Below are 22,502 nucleotides of genomic sequence, written 5' to 3'. Positions count from 1 at the left end.
CAGAGATTGTGTTTACGATCAAACGCATAAAATTCCAATATCTGGGACACGTTATGAGAAATTAGCAATGTTACTCCCTGCTGCAGTCTATATTGCAAGGTAAAGTCAAAAGTAAGCGAGGACCCGAGTAGAAGGAGAATATCATGGCTGCGGAATTTAAGAACATGGTTTAAGAAAACCTCATCGGAGCTGTTTCGAGCCGCAGCGAGCAAGGTCATGATTACCAATATGATTTCCAACATCCGAAACGGATAGGAACCAGAAGAAGAATTCTTAAAGTGGATTAAGTTCCTTATATTTTTAATATTTACATTTTTTAAATTTGATGTAGCATTTGTAATAGGTTTTCTTGGATTTTAATTTTTACATAATATGTTTCGACTTATTGTATATAAAGGAATGTACTAGTTGTTGTTATGTCATCTATAATCCATTTCCATAGATCTCTTTTGTCTTTGTTAATTTTTTTTTAATTCTTAAATTGTTCATTTGAAGAGTCCTGTGATTTGGCCAATCCATCTTGTTCGGAATCTGTCCTTAAATGATCTTTCCTTAAAGGATGATTCTCCACATTTTCTTTGTTTAACTTTAAATATTAAATAGTTGGCCAATCTCATTTTTTGCTTTATTGAAATTTGAATGTCTTTTCAGATTTAACTTACGGTTTATCTCCTCTCTTAGTATCCTTGTGTTTGGGATCATTGATCCCAGATACAAGTATGAGTTTACAACAATAAATCAGTGATGTTTGGTTATGTGAAAATGATTGTTGTGTTACCCATCCATTATTACGATTTTTGGCCTTAATATTATACACTGGTGACCTCGTATTAGTAGTCCCCACATTTACCGTCTAAGATTCAATGTAGCGATGTTTCATAGTTGTGTCATCCGGCAGCATGGTCAAGTCTCAAATTTTCTGGAATAAATTCTTATGGAGTATTTAGCGTCGGTAAACGAACGCAAATTTGCCCTTGTAAACGTTGGCTCCAGACCAGTGTTTAAACCAACTACTAAGCCAATAGTTTCTATCCATTCTATAAGTATTTGTCCACGAGCATATGTTATCAAGAACTTAAGAAATTTATTATTCCATGTCGATTTATTACTACAACTCTAAGACATAAATTTGAACATAACCTATGCCCTAAAAGTTTTAACACAAAATAATTATCTAATTTTTTTATGAAGAAATTTATTTAAACTCTAAATATAGTCCGTCTAGAAAGTATCCGGAATTTTATAGTTTTTCTAATTTTAATAGATTTCCTTTTTGTAACATTTTAAGATTAGGCTGTTGGATACATGAAACCTTAGACCAAGAACAATAGGTTAAATGTAGAATAGAATAGGCAAGAAACACCTTCTTAAAGATACGACAGTTACTCATTACCCGTAATCTTGATTTGTCCCTACGATACCGCATGATAAAATGTTATGTATATAGTGTACTATTACACGGCGTGGAAGCTTGGACGTTAACAGTCAGCTCGTTACGACGTTTAGAGAGCTTTGAGATGTGGGTATTTCGTCGTATGCTGAAAATTCCATGGACCGACCGCGTTAGAAATGAAGAAATTTTAAGGCGTACGAATAGAGAACGTGAACTCATTGTCAAGAACCGTGAAACGTCTTATCTTGGACACATATTTAGACACGACAGGTATAACTTTCTTCAGCTTACTATAGAAGGGAAAATAGAAGGCAGACGCGGCCCGGGTAGACGACAAATGACCTGGCTGCGCAACATCAAAGTTTGGACAGGATTAGACTTTCAAAGTTTAATAAGGAAAGCCCAAAATAGGGAAGGCTTTGCAGAGGTCATCGCCAACCTTCGCTAAGAAGACGGCACCTAAAGAAGAAGAACATTTTAAGACAAAAGTAATGCATCAAGTTCGTTGTGCCGATAGTAGGTTATGAACAAAATCGCATGACAACACCATCTGTAAAATATTTTGTTGTATGTAAACAGACTTAAGATTTCTGAAATAATGTCTCAAGTAGAAAAAAGAAAAGTGGTGGAATATTTGTATAGAAAGGGTATCCGAAACGTTAAAAAATTAGTGAAATTGACTGAACTCGGAAAAAGTGCAGTGTATGAGACAATAAAGAGGATAAAAAATGGCATATATATGAGACATAGACCAGTTTCGGGTAGACCTCGTAAGATTCGCGGAAACAATTTAAATGCTTTAGTGGCTTTAGGACGACAAAATCCTTGCTAGGGTTTCGAAAATTGGCGAACAGATTTATAAATCAACGAAGAATAAAAGTGTGCCCAAAAACTGTCCGCATGTCACTGAAAAAGCAAGGCTACATATCAAGGAATCCAAAAAAAAATCCCTACAATGGCACCTCTGCAAAGGCAACGAAGAATAGATTTTTGTCAACGTTTTCGAGATGATAATTTTAATAATGTCTTTATATCTAATGAAACTTGTCTTCAGCTTGGTGCAAATCATCTGGTGCAAGTCCTATCAAGAGAAAATGTTACCGTTCAAATTTTTCAATTTCCCACTAAAATAATCGTTTGAAGAGCAATATCTCAGCGTTGTGCTACACTTCTCTGTATAGTTAATGGTACTGTTGATAGTGCGAAATATTGTGACATCCCCAATGGTTTTCTTCTCGAAACGGCTCATGTTTTATATCCAGAGGGGTGGCGTTTTCAGCAAGATAATGCAAGATGCCATACTTCTGCTTATACTCAAGCTTGGATGCAAGAACACGAATTGGCAACAATTCCTTAGCCAGCAGCATATCCAGATCTTAGCCCCATTGAAAACATATGGAGACTGATGAAGATTAAAGTAGAACGAGCAGCGCCACGAGATAAAGAAGGTTTGATTTGGTCAGTTTTACAGGCCTGGAACACCATTATCGAAAATTATGGCCTTATTATTATGGTAAAGATTTAAATGGAGGTTGTATAAGTAAATGAGATGAATTATTTATTGAAATTTTATATTATAAGTGATAGACATAAATACCGTAAAATAATAATTCTGTTTTATTTCCGGATACTTTCTAGACGGACTATAGTTATCATAAAATTATGACTCAATACTTAACTAAACAATACTATCGACCTAACTCTACTCTACCAAACGCAAGTTCCTTCGTATATCCCTCATGAGGTCCTGGACATAATTTAGATCAATTTCTCTTAGTTTTTCGTAAATTCTCCGTCTTAATTTGGACTTCCCAGCCTTTCTAGACGGTAAAGCCAACAAATCCTATAATGGACCATTCCTTTATTGAATCAGACTTTTGTCAGACTTTTTATCAGAAGTTTGTAGGATTACCGTTTTTGGGAACAAAAGATATGTGATGTTGTAGAGGCCAGCCTATACATACAGCAAACTTATTTTTCTTCTTCCTCTTTATAAGCAATTCTGCTTGTTCACTGGCGGATTAATGCCTCTATGGAAGGTTGTCACTCCATCTTTTGCGCTGTTGTCCGATACTTCTTCTGCCGATTGGTGACTTATCTCTTGCTATTTTGACGACACGGATCTCCTTCATTCTGCTTATGTGGTTATTTAATTTTTTTTCTATTTAGTTTCAAGTGGCTGTGTCGTGTCTTGTTTCCGAGGCATATGTCATTATTGATCTTATACTGGCTTTATATATTTTTGACTCCATCTCAGTGTTAATGTATCTGTTTCGCTTTAGTGTTATTAAGGCATACTGCCAGTCTATTTGCTTGATCTCTCACTTCTTTTTCCAGGTTTCCATAGCTGGGTAGTGTCATCTTCTTTACGTGCCATCTCCGTGACGGAGGTTGGCAATCAATATGGCTATTCTGATCTTAGATGCTGCCGCTCTAAATAGTTTGAATGATACCATTCCTTCAAGTTACGCAACCATGAGATTCTTCTCCTTCCTACACTTCTCTTGCACTGGATTTTCCCTTGTATAATTACTTGAAGTATTTTGTATTTTTATTACGCATAACATGCACCAGGTATGGCAGCTGACGTGTCTTAATGGTTTCCAATATTTCCATTCTTTTGTTGACTCTTCTCATGACTTCGTTGTTTGTTACATGCTCGGTCCATGATATCTTCAGGATATTTCTATACACCCACAAATCAAATGATTTCAACTTTTTAGTAGTCGACGCGTTCAGTGTCCATGCTTCTATCCCGTAAAGCAGAGTTGAGAAAATTTAACAGCTTGCCAGCCTAACTCTTAAATCTAATTTCGGTTCTCTTGCACAAAGTACCTATTCTCATTTTATTGAAGTTTGTTCGTGCTTTCTCTATTCAAACTTTGATTTCTTTGGAGTAATCGTTTGTGTAATTAATTATGGTGCGAAGATAATTGTAGTTTTCAACTTGTTCTAAAGTTTTACTGTTAATTGTTAGGCTTTCATCATTATTTTGGGTTTTTGATATCCTCATAAATTTAGGTTTCTTGATGTTTATTAAATCCATATTCTTCTCTATACTCAACTATCTTGTTCATTAACTTTTGGAGGTCTTGGAGGTTGTCTGCTATTATGATAGTATCGTCTGCATATCTAATGTTGTTAATTGGTGTTCCATTGACCTTTATTCCTGCTATTTTTCCCTCAAGAGATCTTTTCATAATTTCTTCAGAGTATGCATTGAATAGTAGTGGTGACAATACATACTCCTGTCGCACTCCTCTTTTAATTTCGAACTCTTCTGATGTATGTTCATTAATGCGTATGTATGCCTGCTGTTTATAATATAGATTTGTTATAATTCGAAGGTCATTGTATTGTAATTGTTTTGCTTTGAGGACGTCCATTAGCTATTTGTGGCGGACTTTATCGAAAGCCTTGTTGTAATATATGAAACAGACATACATATCTTGGTTTACATCCAACAAGCTTTGGATAAACAGCAAAAACCATAAATAAACTTACAAAAGAAATCAGATACCTAAGAGAGGAACTTCAATATAGAATTTCTCCGAAAATGAATAATTGGTGAGTTATGTTATAAAAAAAGGATTATAAACAGATAAGTAGGGTCGTATTCTGATTTTTCACTAAAAATAAAAGTTCTGGAGAATTGGGCACGGCCAGTGGCCACGGTGGAAATTTGAACTGTGAGTATAGATTTTTCATAACTACATCCGTGACCTGGTGACTTATAACTAGCACAGGAAATTACTAGGAATAAAGAACGATGAATTCAGATGACTAGCTAACTGATGAAGAGAAAAAGAGAAGACAAAAGGAGGAATACTACAGCAAAAAATAAAAAAAACATCGAGAATACCGCAAAAAAAGATGAAGAAACTATAAATGAAATGGATCAAATGATGAAAATGATGAGGGAATGGATATACGAGGATAGATTGATAATAAACTAGCCTTTATTAGATGGCGCTACTTGATACCGAATTGGTTACGGTGTTGACATTTGCCATTCATGACATGACGTCTGTCAAAATTTTAAGTTTTAAAAACAATTAGTTTGGTTTTTCAGCTGTCAAAAGCAAGCAAATTTTGTATTTTCGGAGAAATGGAAAAAGTCGAGTATCGTTCGGTGATTAAGTTCCTCCACAAAAAGGGTAAAACGAATATGCAAATTAAAGCCGACCTGGACGAAGTTTACGATAAGGTTGCACGTTCGTTAGCAACAGTAAAATTTTGGAAAGCTAAATTTGTTCGTGGTCGTACGAGTGTTTTTGATGATGAGCGTCCCGGGAGGCCAAATGAAGTCACCACGCCGGAAATGTTCAACAAAGTCCATGACATGATTATGGCAGATCGTCGAATTAAGCTCCGCGAGTTAAAAAAGGTCCTAAACATTTCCTACGAACGGGTACACAACATCATTAACCATCATTTGGACATGAAAAAGCTACCGCGCGATGGGTGCCGCGTTTGCTGACAATCGATCAAGTGCAAAAACGTGTGACCACTTCGGAGACGCTTTTGCCGATGATACGGCACGACCCAAAGGATTTTTTTCGCCGATTTATCACCGTTGATGAAACCTGGGTGCATTATTACACACCGGAAACCAAAGAACAGTCGAAACAGTGGCGCAAACACGGCGAAGGGCCGCCGAAGAAGGCAAAGAGTGCACATTCGGCCGACAAAGTGATGGCGACTGTTTTCTGGGATGCGAAGGGCATCATTCAAATCGACTACTTGGAAAAAGGAAAAACAATCAATGGTGAGTACTAGGCAAGCATTATTGGATCGATTAGATGCCGAATTGCGTCGAAAACGCTCCGGTTTGGAACGCAAAAAGTGCTCTTTCACCAAGACAATGCACCGGCTCACCGATCGGCCGTCGCCATGGCAAAATTACACGAATTGGGCTATGAATTGGTTGAACACCCCGTATTCACCAGATCTTGCCGCCAACGATTTTTTCCTGTTTCCAAACCTAAAAAAATGGCTCGGAGGACGCCGTTTCGCAACAAATGATAAAGTCGTCGCTGAAACTTCGGCCTATTTTGAAGAGCTCGAGCAAAAGTACTATTCGGATGGGATGAAAAAATTAGAACATTGTCTTAATAAGTGTATCAAGCTAAAAGGGGGCTATGTTGAGAAATAAATCGATTTAATTCCAAAAAACTTGTTTTTTCTATCAAAGGCTAGTTTTTTATCAATCCACCCTCGTAAAAGACATAAAACAAGAACAATATTGACCTGGAGACGAAATCACACAACTAAAAATGCAAATTAAGGAACAAAAAGATTAACAAAGACTACAAAGATGAAACAAAAACGCTTTGCAACAAATGAGAAACAAATAAAAAAGCTATAAGACTCATAGATTAATTAGAAAAAAAATTTACACACTAAACGAAAAAATTAAGAAATTGAAGAAAGAGAGTACGAGGAAAAATGTAATAATACGATACCAGAAACTAATTATAGACGGCGAAATATGGAAATGGAATAACAGCCAACAACAAATAATAAAAGAGAAAAAGGTAACACCAAAAAACTAGCAACCTAACTATAACCAGCGAAAATAACGAAGACGACTTGTTTTCATGTTTTCAAATGTATTCCAAGGCATCTCGTTAGTTTTCACAAGTGGATTTTTTACAAGGTAGAATTGTTACCCATACACCTAACCTTCTTCGCGGAGGGGACCATTTGTCTTTTCTTTGTTGGTCCTAACCCTACTTTACACTAAGGATTGATTACCCAATCTTCAGCAGATTTGTCATCTACTTTGTGGGATGTCGTCATTTTTATAAGATATATTGTTACTACTAATATGTCTCGAAACATTCTGTATTCAATATCGTGATCAAACTGGTAAAGTAGCGAAATTGGTGTGCAAAATTGACGTATCCAAACTAATAGACTAAACAGCTATGGCTTGTCAAGATGTATATTCCAGTTAAAACAGCGAATGTGCAGGTTCAAGATTTACGTCATTGTTGACTATTTTTAGTTTAACGAATCTACACCTACTCCACTATTCACAACGCTAAACAGTCGAATATGAATATTCGATAGGTAGACAAGCAAATGTGTCGAAAATAACGAAAGGGGCATATTATTTTCGAATTTTGACTGGAAGTGGAACTTACATGGTAAAGTGGGACTTCTCAATCTTATTACTGTAACTTTAATCTTGTGGTAAGTCGAATTTATTTATTATGTATTTGCAGCAACCTAATGATAATGTTGGTGTTGAAATACCGGCTAGAAGCAGTGATCCCAGTGATAGACCTATTATAAATGATCACCTCAACCCAGCACAAAATGAGAATTATTTATCGCCAAAAAAGCAAAAAGTCCCAAAAATGGTGTTTATACAAGACTAAAGAGGAAGCATCCAAGAGACTGAAAGGTCTCGAATATTTAACCGTAAAAGGAAAATTAATTAATGCAACGCCTCTAAAACATCCAAGATGCTCTGGCCAAGTCAAGCATAAATGTTTAACTAATGTAACCGAGCCTAAGAGAGAAAAAAAATCTATAATGATTTCCATAAATTGCCATCCCTATTAGAACAACGACAGTTTTTCATAAAACACGTTACTATGCAACCAAAATCAAGAAAAGTGACAAAAGCGGTGGAGTTACAAAGAGCTTACACCAAAAAACACACTTTTTTACTGAAAATGGCAATGTGTGTAGCGAATTTTATCTCGGTACTTTATATATTTCAGTCACTTATAAGCAGGGCTCTTAAAAAGGTTAACTCTAGTGGAATTCTCCCAACTGACCTACAAGGGAAAAAAGATGCACCAAATTAAGTAAACTCTATAAATGAAAAATTCATTTCAGAAGAGATCTCATTTCATCGTTCCCAAGAATGGAATCACACTATGCAAGGAAGAGATCAGAATACCAATATTTAGGCAGTGACTTAAGTACCTGTCAACTCATCCAGATGCGGTATTCGTGAGGACTAATTACTTAGATGACGCACCTTTTGTAAAATACATTACAAAACAGATGAAAAACAAACAGGGAAGACCTTCTTCTAATAATTCTCCAATAAAACCTTACAAATCGAGGTTCCCAATTACTACCAAAAACCTAAAAGACCTTTAAAAGTTTTGTAAGGATCTTCAAATACCACGTGTTTACCATGATTTCTACACAAATTTTCCCTCTGATGATAGTGTACGAGATGCCCTTCCAGAGCCAGATGCCTCTGAAGAATCTGAGAGCGAATCATAACAACTAAACCAATAATCTTCTAAATTTTAAAGCAAAATTATAAAACAGTTTAGCATTTCATTAAATTATGTTCAATCTTAAAGTTCTCTATTCTGTTCACCTACCTCATGAGAAAACCAATCAATAGGTGATACATAAGTACATTCTCCTTTAACACAAATGCAGATTCGCTATTTTTTATAGCCTAAAATTCTAACAATAGTCACTTAGGTAAATAGCGAATGTGACTTTTTCAGTAACTAAAGTTACTTGGCCTATTTTCATTACTAACCTTTTTTAGGCAATTTTTTAAGGTTTTCAGAAGAGGTGTGTAAAGACAAATAACATTACAAACAGATTTTTAGTCAAAACCCAAAGTGTTTTTAAGCTCTCCTGAAACTGAAATGTCACTTTAAAAGATAAAACTATTTTATTGTTTGATTTTCTAATAATACACTTTCTTCAATCTTTATTTTATTGATTTTTAAATTAATATTTATTTGTGCATTACTTTGTGGGGTGTCCTCATTGTTATGAGATGTATTGTTACTAATTATATTTCTCGACCAAAATCAATATCGACACATGTTTTATTTCGCACATCTAATAACGTCTTTGTTCAAATTATTAATGTAAAAGCTTTTGTAATCGATTGGTATTCAGCTGATTCCATAAAGTAATCAGATATTTTGTAATGGATTAATTTTTATTAAAAATAAATACAAATAAAATCATGAATCACAGTGATGATGCATTCCTCATCATTAGAGACACTATATTTGAAAAACTACACTCAGATATTACTAAAAATGGCAGAGCTCAGGATATAGTTATCATGGGAGACTTAAACATAAGGACAGGTAGAAATCACACAAGTCATAGGTGAATTTGGCAAGGACGCCATTGCGCATGTGCCTAGCGGAAAACCATTGAGCTTTCAAATCTGAATAAGCGCTCTAGTAAGAAATTTGGAGACAAAAAATGAAATAAAAGTTTGTTTTTTATACTGCGTGACAGTAAAAAGAAATAGTCAATTTAACGGATTCAATTTAAAACCAAATGTCTCTTTGAGATTCGGAATTTTCCTGAAACGATTCGCTAGCATACAAAACAACGACATGCATAAGAATAACGAATAAGTATCAAAAAAAAAAGAGAAAAAAAGATAAATAACTAAAGAGGATTGACTTGTAGAAACATTGAAATAACAAAAAATCTGCCTGTTGACTTTCGGAAAATCTTAAAAATATCTTTCACGAGCTTGGATGTGGTGAGACAAAACTAACAGGTACTGTTTTCGACTTTTCAAAACTTTTGTAGAAAAGATCTATGTTTGTATCCATAGAAGTAACGAAAGATGGAAATAAAATTTGGAATAAGTCGTAGAGACTCGCCCTTATAGAACATAATTGAAAATGATTTATATGTCCGCAGGTTTATTTGGTTCGCCAAGAATTTGACCAGAATTTAAGAACCAAAGAACCAATTTAACACCTATAAGCATGTCTAAAGGATCTAGTTACTAAAATGTGTGATCTGTTTCAGAACTATGAATATGAGTGGGATCGATTACACCAATTTCGTCCAACGAGAAAATTGGACCATCACGATCACACAGTTAAATGAGACAGAAAGTAGTACCCTGAGTGAACCTGTCGATATTTAATTCAGACGATCCACAGGGATTGATCTATTATTACGAAAAGGCCCCTGTCCGAAATAAAATTGGCTGTGGAGGCTGTACTCAGCAGGATATGAATGCTCCATCTGAACAAAACGAAATCAAAATTGTCAACGGATTCTTTCAACACAGAGATATACACAAATATACGAATAGAATAAAAAATAGATGAAGAGCAAAATTATATCCATCTAATGAAGGTAAGATCAAACAAAAATACTGATTAACCAAGGGTTACACGAAGCCGAACAACTAGCCCAGGACAGAGAAGGATGGAGAGAAATCGTGAAAAAACTGTAAAGGCCTGATGATGTCACCACATCCCAAAAGGGATTAGGCCTGAGGAGGAGGGAATGAAGGTAGAAATTACAGAATTAAAAGCCGAAAATGTAGCAATAAAATCAGAAAATAAAGCACATGGGAAATAACAAGCCTGGAGAAGTTAAGAGAGCAATCAAGACATTGAAGAACAAAAAAGGTAAAGGACCCGGAGGAATACCAAACGAACTAATTAAAAACGGAACGGAAAAGTTATTCCGCATGCTACATAGAATGTTCGAAAGAGGACTAAATGGAGAAGAAATACCTGCGGAATGGACACAAGCATACATCACATCCATACATAAGAAAGGAAACAGGAAAAATGTGAAAACTATAGAGGAATTAGTATAATATCGTCGGTAGGTAGACTTTACGGGAAAATTATTAAAGAAAAACTAGAAACTGAAATAATAGGAAAAATTGGAGAAGACCAAGCAGGGTTCACAGTAGGAAAATCATGCCTAGATCATACGTACACATTAGAACAACTGATAGAGAAGAAAATGGCAAAAGGTAGACCGGTCCATCTGGCCTTTGTTGATCTAAAGAAAGCATATGACTCAATACCTAGAGTCAAATTATGGGAAGCAATGAATGATCTCGGAATCCGACAAACACTAATAAAAGCAGTTAAAGCACTATACAAAGAAAACAAAGTAGCTATTAAATGTGGAAATAAAGCCTACAATCCATTTAAGACGACAAAAGGACTTCTACAAGGCTGTGCTACGTCCCCTACTCTGTTTAAAATATTCTTGGAAAAGACACTCAAACCATGGAGGAGAAAGTGCGAAGGAATGGGCATACCAGTAAGAGACGAATACCTATACACCTTAAGTTTTGCCGACGATCAAGTAGTCATCGCACAAGATGAAGAAGATCTCAGCTTTATGCTTAGAAAACTAGAAGAAGAATATAAAAACAACGGAATGGAAATAAACTTAAAGAAAACCGAATACCTAACAACAGAAAACAAGGATATGAGAAACCTAGAGATAGACGAGGGAAGACAAATAAATGGAACAGATAAATTCAAGTATTTAGGAACCATAATATCGAACCAGGGAACAACAGAAGAAGATATAAACAACAGACTGAGACAAACAAGAAACTGTATAAGACAACTAAACTCAGTGTTGTGGGATAAGAACATAACGATAAAGACAAAAAAGAGAATATATAACACCCTGACAAGAAGTATCCTGACATATGGGTCCGAAAACTGGACAATAAACAAGAGAAATAGAGGTAGAATAAGAGCAGTAGAAATGGAGTTCCTGAGGAGAAGCTGTAGACTTACAAAAAGAGACAGAATTGAAAACGCAGAGATTAAGCGGAGAATGGGAGTGCAATCAGACATAATCGACTATATAGAGGAGAAGAGACTATCCTGGTACGGCCACGTCAGAAGAGCGGACAGAGGACGCTGGATAAACAAAATCACAGAATGGAGCCCGATTGGAAGAAGAAAGAGAGGAAGACCCCGAAGGTCATTCAGAGATGAAATCGACGAGGCTATGGAGAAAAGAACCCTGCGAGATGGAGACTGGAATGACAGGGAAAATTGGAGAAAACGGTTGAGTGAAGGAAGACAGTGAAAACTGTGGAAATCCTTAGTAGTAGTAGGAAATAACAAAAAAGATAAAAAGAGAAGAAAGAAAGAAAAATATTATAGTATATGGTGTAACAGAAAAGGAAAATGAACAAGAAAATGATACGAAAAATATTATAAAAATATTGCGTTTAAATTCCAAGTTGCCTAAAGCTACGGTTTGTTAGAACAGTGCGCAGCGCACAGCATACACGTACAGCAGAATCTGTTGTACTCGACTCACAGCAGTTTTGGGAGACTCACAGTCGGTTTGTTAGATTAATTCGCATAAATATTCTGTCGCTCTGAAAACAAGTTTAGAAATTAGTTTCACGTTTATTCTCGCAAAGGTTGTACGTTTAAAAAAATAAATTTTTGCAAACTTAACGCAATAATTTTATTACTCCAAGAAGAGGAGGAAAAAGAAGAGTTGATAACTTTAAATTTAAATAAAAGAAATAAAAATGTTAACGAAATTTTTTCATGTCTGAATACAGAAGGTGCTTTTAAATTAACAGTCGAAGAAAGATTGTTTCAAAATGAGAATAAATTTCGAGAATATTTTAGACTTTCCATGGATTTGTACTAGATCCACTAGTCTTTCATCTTCCTCGGGAGAAAATTTAGTAGACATCACTTAATTATTACAATAATAATAACTATATAAAGATACAATTATAATTTCGGTATAGATGTGTACGCTGTAAGCTCAGCTGAACGTTTGCGTCCAAATCAAATCGCAGTTGATTCCAGCGCACACTGTCGACGTACACGGCTATCGGTCTGCAGTGCGCGCAGCTCAGCAGAACCTAAAGGCGGGGTCCCACCAGTCGCGCTGCGCTGCGCCGCGCTGTTTGTTTTGGTACATTTGTGCGCGGAGCGAGCTTGAGCGACTAGTGGGAACGACAAGTAGCGCTGCGCCGTGCAAGTTCAAACAAGAACGAACATTATCCGTTGGTTGTCGGTAAAGTAGTGTAGATCAAAGAAAAGTGCGCGTTTAGTTGGAACGGTGTTTGTGATTGAAGACCATTTTTACAGATTATTCTGTTTCTTTACTATCTTCGCAATGAGTTTTGAGTGGAATCATGAAGAAGTTGAAAAACTTATTTAGGCATACAGATACAAACCGGAATTGTGGAATCCGAAAGGCAATAATTATCATATAAAAAGTAAGAAATATGATGCATAGGTATTTATTGCAGACAATATTGGTTGTTCCGTCGCTGAAGCTAAAACAAAGATGACGTCTTTGTTGTCTTCATATAGAAGAGAAAAGGTGAAAATGAAAAAGTCAATGGGCACAGGCAAAGCTAATTTTACATTTTAATTTCAGTAGACATTGATAAATGCTTTGTTTCATCTCTTTCTTATTACTGGTCCAATCATTGTTAACAGGTACTCGAAGTCGTGTAACGACATACGACAAAAATTTTGAAACTGTCCTGCAACTAAATCACTTAAAAGATTATTTCCATTATAAACTTGTCTACTTTTAAATACTGGTGTAACCCAATAACGACGTTTCCTCCGGGTCTTTCGTTTTTCTTGTAAAAAATGGTTAATTACTATAACAGCAGCACTTGCTATTGCTAATTTTGTTTTCATCGTGCGCGCGTAAATAAAAACTGGAACTTATTTGCTCTTCTAGAATCACATGCGCAAAGTTGCGCCGCTCTGTGTAGTTCTGCTCCGCGCTGCTCGAAGCAGAGCAACGCAGCGCAGAATAGCGCGACTGGTGGGACCCCGCCTTAACAAACCGTTCTCATAGAGAACCATTTCTTTGATTTTGACGAACGGGCGCGGCGTTCAACTGACTGTGAGTTATGCATCGCTCACTGTTCTAACAATTTTTTAATTGTTTAATTGTTAATCTAATTTTAGTAAAACAAGATAAAGAGAGTAAAATTTTAACACCGAGAGTAAAAATTTAACGTTCAGTTTTTACGCTATATATAAAGAAAATTATTATGAGTTCATTTGTACCGAAAAGTACTTAACAAATCTAAAAAACTTTGGCATATGAAACATAAAAAAGCAATTCTTTCTCGTTTGAAGGCACAAATGGACATTGCAGTTCTGACATTTTCATCTTGATTTTCCTGTTCAACCAGGGTTTTTGCATTCGAAAGGTAAAGGTAGCCGTGGGTACTCTGAAAAATATCCAATAATATCAAATTGCACCTCAGTAAGAGGACAATTTTAATGTTTTGGCGTTTTGCAGCTACTACTGGACCAGATGTATCACTTGAAGGTCTTCCTCTTTTTCGGTTATTGCAAGAGTTGACTTTTATGAGGGCTTCACCTACTTTTATTCTAAAGTAAAGAAGGTCCATGATATCTTTTTGTGGAATTCCTAAAGGATGTATGTCTTGTATATACTCTAACCAAAAGTTTGTTAGGGCCATGTCAACTGCATGAAAGATTAGTCAAACAGTCCACTTTCTGCAACGATTTTTTGTTCTGTAAAATGCACTAAGAACATCTGCTTTATCTACGCCGCCCATAAACTTATTATACTTTTGTATAACTTTAGGTCGACTTACGTCAATTAAACATTTTGTTTTTTTATTCTAACGTTTTACATTTTCTGTACCAACCCCAACGAAGTTAAATACCATTATCACTGGCTTGTGATCTATCCATCTGGTTACTACAATTCCATCAGAAGAGATAATTTGTTCCATTGATCCTCTCTCGTTTTTTGAAAAATATGTTACATCAGTTAGAGGTGGTTTAGAAAATCTATTGATCCTCACAGTACCAGCAAGAAGTATTGATTTTTAGTTAAGAATTTGTTATAGCTCGTTAAATAATTGTCACAGTAGAATGCATACTTATTAGGTTCAAGTATTTTTGATAATTGCAATACGATAGCTGCACCCTGTCCATATTTCAAATTAGAAAATTGCAAATCAATCCACTTTTACTACCCAATAAATATTGTTTGACTCCCCATGCATTAAGTTTGTTTTTGATGTATTACTTTACAGACAATCTTCCTTTGAAGGTAATGATTTGTTCGTCTATGCAACAATTGTTTCTATCTGCAGTTCTCTACATCTCTTTAGAACTGAATTAAAGACTGGTCGAACTTTCCATAGTTTGTCGTTGCCCTGTCTGGGGTTCAGATTGTCAACACAATGTAAGTGAAATGATTTTATTTCTTACAGGTTACATGGTACAAATTTCTCAATTCCAGCTTGCAAACATACATATTTGAGTATTGAACAAAATTTTCAAATAAACTTTTGGATATTCCTCAGAAGAGTTTTTATCAGTTGTATTAGGTAATTATCGTGTCATATTAAACATTTTGTAAGTATTTTACAATTTTTTTAGAGTTATGGAGTTATCACAGTTACCATCGTTTTCGTCATGTTCATCATCATCCTCATTTTCTTCCTTATTAGCCTCTTCCTGTTCCTCATCCTCTCCTTCGTTTTTATTTTATGAGACATCATCTATCATATGGCCAATATGTCTTACTTGCATTTCTTCTTTGCAGTCACTGTCATCACTAGCAGATCCTTCTATGTCGGACAGTTTTTTTAGCTCTTCTAGCAGTTCCTTCTTCGTTAAATATTTTATTAAAGGCATTTCGCTCTAAAAATAAAAATAACACTTAGTCATTTTGAATACAATTGTGCCCATCGAATTTGAGGTACATTGTTTCTTTTAGCAGTATTTGCTTTTTACGATTGGTAGGTTGATAACCTTCCACATTTTATCCATCCTTGGACCCGGCTGTGGTAACCGCAGAGCTACTTAATCCACCCCGCAATATCCCAGGCAGTTTTCTGAAAAACGAAACGTATTCAGAAGGAAACATGGGTAGACCACTTTCGATCCCTATTTGCTAAAGGTGAGGATAATGCACCACCAACACCAGAGGTGACGACAAATGAAGAAATAAATATTGAGGAAGAAGAGGTGAAGGAAGCATTAAGAAAAATAAAAATAGAAAATCACCAGGAGAGGACATAATACCAAACGAACTCCTAAAGTACGGAGGACCAGATCTGACCAAACAACTTATAAGACTAATCCAAAAAATAATAGAACAAAACAGAATTCCTCAAGAATGGAGATCAAGCATCCTAATACCTCTCTTCAAAAAGGGAGACAAATCAGACCTGGTAAATTACAGAGGAATTAGTTTATTAAACACAACACTAAAATTAAAAACCAAAGTAATAACAAATAAACTGAATGAAATTATACCACTAGCAGAAGAACAACAAGGTTTTAGGTTGGGAAGATCATGCACTGACGCTATATTTATAATGAGGCAAGTGCAAGAGAAATCAATAGAATACAACAAATCGGCATATCTATGTTTCGTGGACCTTAAGAAGGCATTTGACCGGGTCAAATTAAAAGACGTAATCCACTTATTATACGCAAGAGAGATACCTCTAGGAATAATCAAAACGATCGAAAATATCTACCAAAACAACACAATAAAAGTAAAAGTAGAAGAAGAACTAACCTACCCTATTGAAGCTGGCAATGGGATAAGACAGGGAGATTCCCTGAGTCCTCTATTGTTCAACCTGATTATGGATGGAATAATAAAAAAAGTAAGAACTAAAAAGGATAACAAATGGGAGAAAAACAACTTTAAATAATCTGCTATGCGAACGACGCAATACTACTCTCTCAAATTAAAGATGATTTACAACGTATGCTGCACCAATTTAATATAACCGCTAGAAAATTTAACATGTAAATTTCCCCAAAAAAGACAAAATGCATGGTTACAACAGCAAATTTACTAAGATGTAAATTGGAGCTGGAAGGTCAAATAAAAGAACAAGTGATGGAGTTTAAATATCTAGGCATCACATTAACTAGCTCCAGAAAAATCAAAACTGAAGTAGAAGATCAAGTGAATAGAGCAAACAGAGCCGCAGGTTGCCTAAATAAAACAATATGGAGAAATAAAAATATCGGGAAAGAAACGAAAGGCAGAATTTACAAAACAGTCATCAGACCAATAATGACATACGCGGCAGAAACAAGACCTGACACAGACAGGACAAAAAGGATGTTAGAAACAGTAGAGATGAAAACACTTAGAAAAATTGATGGTAAGACACTATGGGACAGAGCTAGAAGTACAGATATACGACGTAGATGCAAGGTGGAGAACATCAAGAACTGGGTAAGGAATAGAAGAGTAGAATGAAACGATCATATAAGCTGAATGACAACAAATAGAGTAGTACAGGCGGCAAGAGACAGTTTCCCAATAGAAAGACGATTAGTAGGAAGACCACGAAAACGATGGAACGACAACTTACTGGAAGCACATTGAAAAACAGAGTCATGTCTATATAAAAAGAAGAAGAAGAAGAAGAAGAAGAAGAAGAAAAAGAAGAATTTTACGTACACTTCTATATTTGAAAAAAGTCAAATGTCAAAAAAATATATTCACAATTAGTAAGAAGTAACACTACTTTAAATATTGCACTGAAATATAACCCGCGATTGACTTTAATTCAAACTGATATTTAAAGAAATAAGTACACTTATCTTATACTATGTTTATTAAATGAGGAGCGTCTTTTCTTGTCTAAGAAAACCATCCACGCGTCATCTGAGTACAAAACTTAGAAGTATAAATTACTTATAGGATGTAAATTTCTTTAAACTGACTTAAGTTACATATTCCTGTAGAATAATATAGACATTTAAATTAACGGATAAAATTATATTCAACATGACTAAAAGGGTAATAAAATGGCATTAAAATTTTAGATTAACAATGTTAGTTAATATTTCGTTTATTTTATATTTACTCAAACATAAGTGGCAAACGTTTTTTTTAGTGATCTAAAAAAATTTAAACAATCATTGACTTTTATGTCCAATTATGTCCAATCGAAATGTTTCTCGTTTCTTGGCCTTTAAATGTGTATATTCCTTCTTTATTTTATTACGAATTCTGTTTCAGAAAGTTCACTAACGATGCGAGTCACTGAAATTACTTGATAGTTATCGCGTACTTTTTTATTATATTTTCATTGTAATGATTATATATTATCCATATAGTATATTACTTTTCTACGAGATTGACAAAAAAATAAATCTATCTCACATCAGATATAACAATAACCTCGTAATACATTTATCAATAAAAATCGCGCCAAGATACTTGCCACACACTTTTATAGTAATCGATCACCATCAAAATGCGATCTGGCGCCTTCACTGGAAGTTCGCCATTTTCGCCAAAAGATTTTTATATAGCGTTATCGGCAGATAAAAATGAAATATGTGGTGGCCCAGAAACGGAGGTTATTAAAGCAATAGACTGCACCTGGAGAATTTTACTAGACACTCTAAAAATACAAAACGGAACCATTTAGGACTTGACAGACCTGACCAGAGAATAGGGTCACTAAGACAAATCGATAAAGTATAGATAATGGTAAATGGTACAAATAATAAGTGGCAATTGTGATATTTATTGTTTATATTGATGTAATTTAGTACTACTATTTTTTATTTAAATTTACGTGTCTTGACATCTGTCTAATGATCAATGTCATGGAAACTAAAAACAGTGTTTACCTACATTGTTTGTTAAACTTTGGCCAAGTTTGTAGTAGTTAATATATTTCTATAAAATAATTTTATAAAACTAAATTATATAAGTTACTGTATTTTAAAAACTTACTTCGACTGATAATTATTGCACGTAGATTAAGAATATATTTTTTTATTTTCTATGTAAAGATTTACGATCTGTCCTGTTTGGACAATAATCTTCTTCTTCTTCTTTTTATATAGACATGACTCTGTCTGTTTTTTAATGTTTCTCCAGTAAATTGTCCTTCCATCGTTTTCGTGGTCTTCTTACTGATCGTTTTCCTATTGGGGAACCGTCTCTTGCCGTCTTTACTACTCTATTTGTTGTCATTCGGCTTATATGATCGTTCCATTCTACTCTTCTATTTCTTACCCAGTTCTTGCTGTTCTCCACCTTGCATCTACGTCGTATATCTGTTCTTCTAACTCTGTCCGATAGTGTCAGATTCATCTCTGCTGCTTCTAACATCCTTTTTGTCCTCTCTTTGTCAGGTCGTGTTTCTGCCGCGTATGTTATTATTGGTCTGATGACTGTTTTGTAAATTCTGCCTTTCGTTTCTTTCCCGATATTTTTATTTCCCCATATTGTTTCATTTAGGCAGCCTGCGGCTCTGTTTGCTCTATTTACTTGATCTTCCACTTCAGTTTCGAGCTTTCCGTAGCTAGATAATGTGATACGTAGCTACTTTTTCTTTTTGGACAATAATCAAATTTGATAATTCAAACAGAGAAATTAACATGAGCGAAGGAAACCTGCCAGTGCTGGTACCTTCCTAATAAAATTTAATTAAAATTAATATTTAAAAAATTTTCTTATAGGTATTCTTAACAATTTACTTCTTAAATATATTTGTTTAGTCCAAGGGTTTGTGTCTTTTAAGTCTTCTTACTTCCGTGCTGTTGTCCAGTAGGCTTACTCCATTAGAATTTGGGTGAACTTTTAACCGCTTTAAATGCCTATCACAACACTTTTTTTATTTCTTCGCGCACAACACTCACTGAAAGCTCACGATGTATTACTTTAGTAGGAACGTAGTATGGTGCATATGGATACAGCTCAACTAAACTCTTCCGGCTGTAGTGTCAAAAGTTAGAATAGCAGTAATGATTGCCAACCTTAGTTGCGGAGATGGCACGTAAAGAAGAAGATGGTGCATTAACTATCTGCCTAAGGTCCTTTGATTGGAACCTTTGCATGAGAGGAGTTTTATGGGATTCGCATGCATATCCCCACAGTTGAATACCGTAGGTCTAGATGGGTTTTAAAATTACTTTGTTCACCATTATTTTATTTTCTAGTGATGGTTCAGATCTTTTTCCATGTAGCCAGTAAAGTTGTCTTAATTTTATTCGGTTGTTTTCGTTTATTTAAGATCTGGATTGCGGTATATCTTGATTGTTTAGTTGTACAGGTGGGCATGTCAGACATTTATTTTTAAAAGTTACTTGGTTTAATTTACTTTCATTAACGCTTATTCGCCATTTCCTATCAATATTACCATTCACCATTTTCTCAACCACATCTGAATGGTGTTTAAGTGGGTTTGTGAACTTCTAGATGCTTCGATGGAGTTTGCGTGGCACAAGAGGATGACGGTGTCAGTAACAAATGTTGCCAAGTAATACTGATTAGAAGGGGGCAGGTCTGCCGTGTACAATAGATATAAGAGTGGACCAAGAATACTACCTTAAGGTACGCCGGAGTTTATAGGTTTAAATGATGTTACTACTGTACTGTATTTTATCTGAAAATATCTGTCTGTTATGTAGGATTTGAATATTCAATAGTATTCAGATGGTAGTTGTTGTTTACGTTTATACAGCTAACCTGTATGCAACACTTTATCAGAAGCTTGTGTCATGAAGGACACTGCAGAACAATAGCGCTTTTCCTGTATATCTTGGTTTATGATATTATTAATTCTGTGCACTTGATCAGCTGCACAGAAAGCGTTTTTTGTCGAAAACTAAATGGGTAGGAAAGTTACAGATTCTAAAGGTTTGCCTATTTTATGAATTAAAATAACTTAAGCCACTTTCCATTGTAAAAGAAAATGTAATAATTTTAACACTGCTTTGTCGATTTGTGTTAAGAAGATAAGTCACATTTTGTCGTAATGGACACAAGACAAATCCAGTAATCAGGAGTTTTATGCGGAGGAGGAGGCAATCATATCTAGGAGTTTTTATTAGTATTGAGTATTGCGTCAATAATTTCGGTTTTTCTAAAGGATTTAATACGCAAAGACATCTATAAATATACATCTCATGCATACACATGAGCAGTCTAAATATCTATAAATATTTACATCTTTTTCTGATTGTAACTCACAGGGAAATGGAGTAAACGTAGTTTCCATGTGTTGGAGAAATATATTTGCCCTTTCGTTCATCAGTGGATGACCAATGGTATATGTTGTTGTGGTCGTAATAATTTTTTGGTAGCCTTCCAAAGGGTGTAATCTGTGACTTCTAATGGTGATAATGATAACTCTCTCAGATATTTTGCGGTTGATGTATTTTTTAGATAACTTAACATTTTTTTCAGGTCTTTTACTGATTTGGTTAATGAAGCTATTGGTCGGTGTTCGATTGTTTTGCCATGTCTTGCTAAGTTTTTTCTTTTCTCCAATTTTCTGTGTAATTGCCTCAGGATAGAAATCCTTGATAGGTTTATTGGGTGATGGGGTAGATTCCTAGCACGCTTTCTATAATATGCATGTAGTGAGATGTAGCACGGGAGTGTCTAGATCACTCTCTGTATTTAGACATAAGTTTATGTTTAAGTTATTATTAATATCTTCTTTTAATAAATTCTAATTCTTCTTCCTGATGTGCCTATCCATTACGAATGTTGGCGATCGTCATGGCAATCTCTATCTTATCTGCAGAACCGTGGAAAAGCGAGATTGAACCAGATTCTGAGGTTCTTTATCCAAGATGTTCTTCTTCTTCCTGGACCCCGTTTTCCAAATATTTTTCCTTGCAGGATGGCTTGAAGAAGAGCATATCTGGATTCATTTTGCATAATATGTCCAAAGAACTGTAACTTTCGGGATTTGATGATGATCAGTACCTCTCGGTTCTTATTCATTCTTCTGAGGACCTCCTCATTTGTGACTCGGTCAGTCTACGGGATCTTAAGCATTCTCCGATATAGCCACATCTCAAATGCTTCCAGTTTTCTGCACATATCTTCGTTCAAAGTCCACGATTCAACACCATAAAAAAGGACAGAGAAAACGTAGCATTGCAGCATTCTTACTTTTGTATCAAGAGAGAGGTTGTGACTCTTAAAGAAGGCCCCCATCCGATTGAAGGTGGATCTAGCTTTTCCGATGCGTGCTCTAATCTCCTGGTTGTTGGTCCATTCTTCATTTATTATGGTGCCGAGGTAGTTGTAGTGCGTTATTCTTTCTACAGGGGATTGGTTGACGTAGAGTTGAAGTTCTGTTATTCATTTCTTGATAATTATCATAAGCTCTGTCTGCTTAACGTTTATATTGAGTCCATATTGTTGACTGTAATACGTGATTTTGTTCATAAAAACTTGTAGGTCTTCTAAGTTGTCCGCAAATACTATGGTGGCATCTGCATATCTGATATTGTATAGCCGGTAACCATTTAGTAGAATACCTTCTTTAGTTTCGTGCAAAGCTTCTATAAATATTATTTCAGAGTACAGATTGAAG

At 35.2% G+C, this 22,502-nt stretch overlaps 1 protein-coding gene across 1 annotated transcript in view; it reads left to right on the top strand.

Annotated features, from left to right (window-relative positions):
* The window catches only part of mGluR (metabotropic Glutamate Receptor), a 720,415-nt gene that overhangs the window by 391,738 nt on the left and 306,175 nt on the right, over positions 1 to 22,502 (top strand). The gene's annotated exons all lie outside the window — the stretch shown is intronic.

This window comes from Diabrotica undecimpunctata, chromosome 10, assembly GCF_040954645.1.
Source record: "Diabrotica undecimpunctata isolate CICGRU chromosome 10, icDiaUnde3, whole genome shotgun sequence".
In the NCBI taxonomy this organism is placed as follows: Eukaryota; Metazoa; Arthropoda; class Insecta; order Coleoptera; family Chrysomelidae; genus Diabrotica; species Diabrotica undecimpunctata.
The sequence above is the reverse complement of the archived record's forward strand: the minus strand, read 5'-3'. Positions and strand labels throughout refer to the sequence as shown.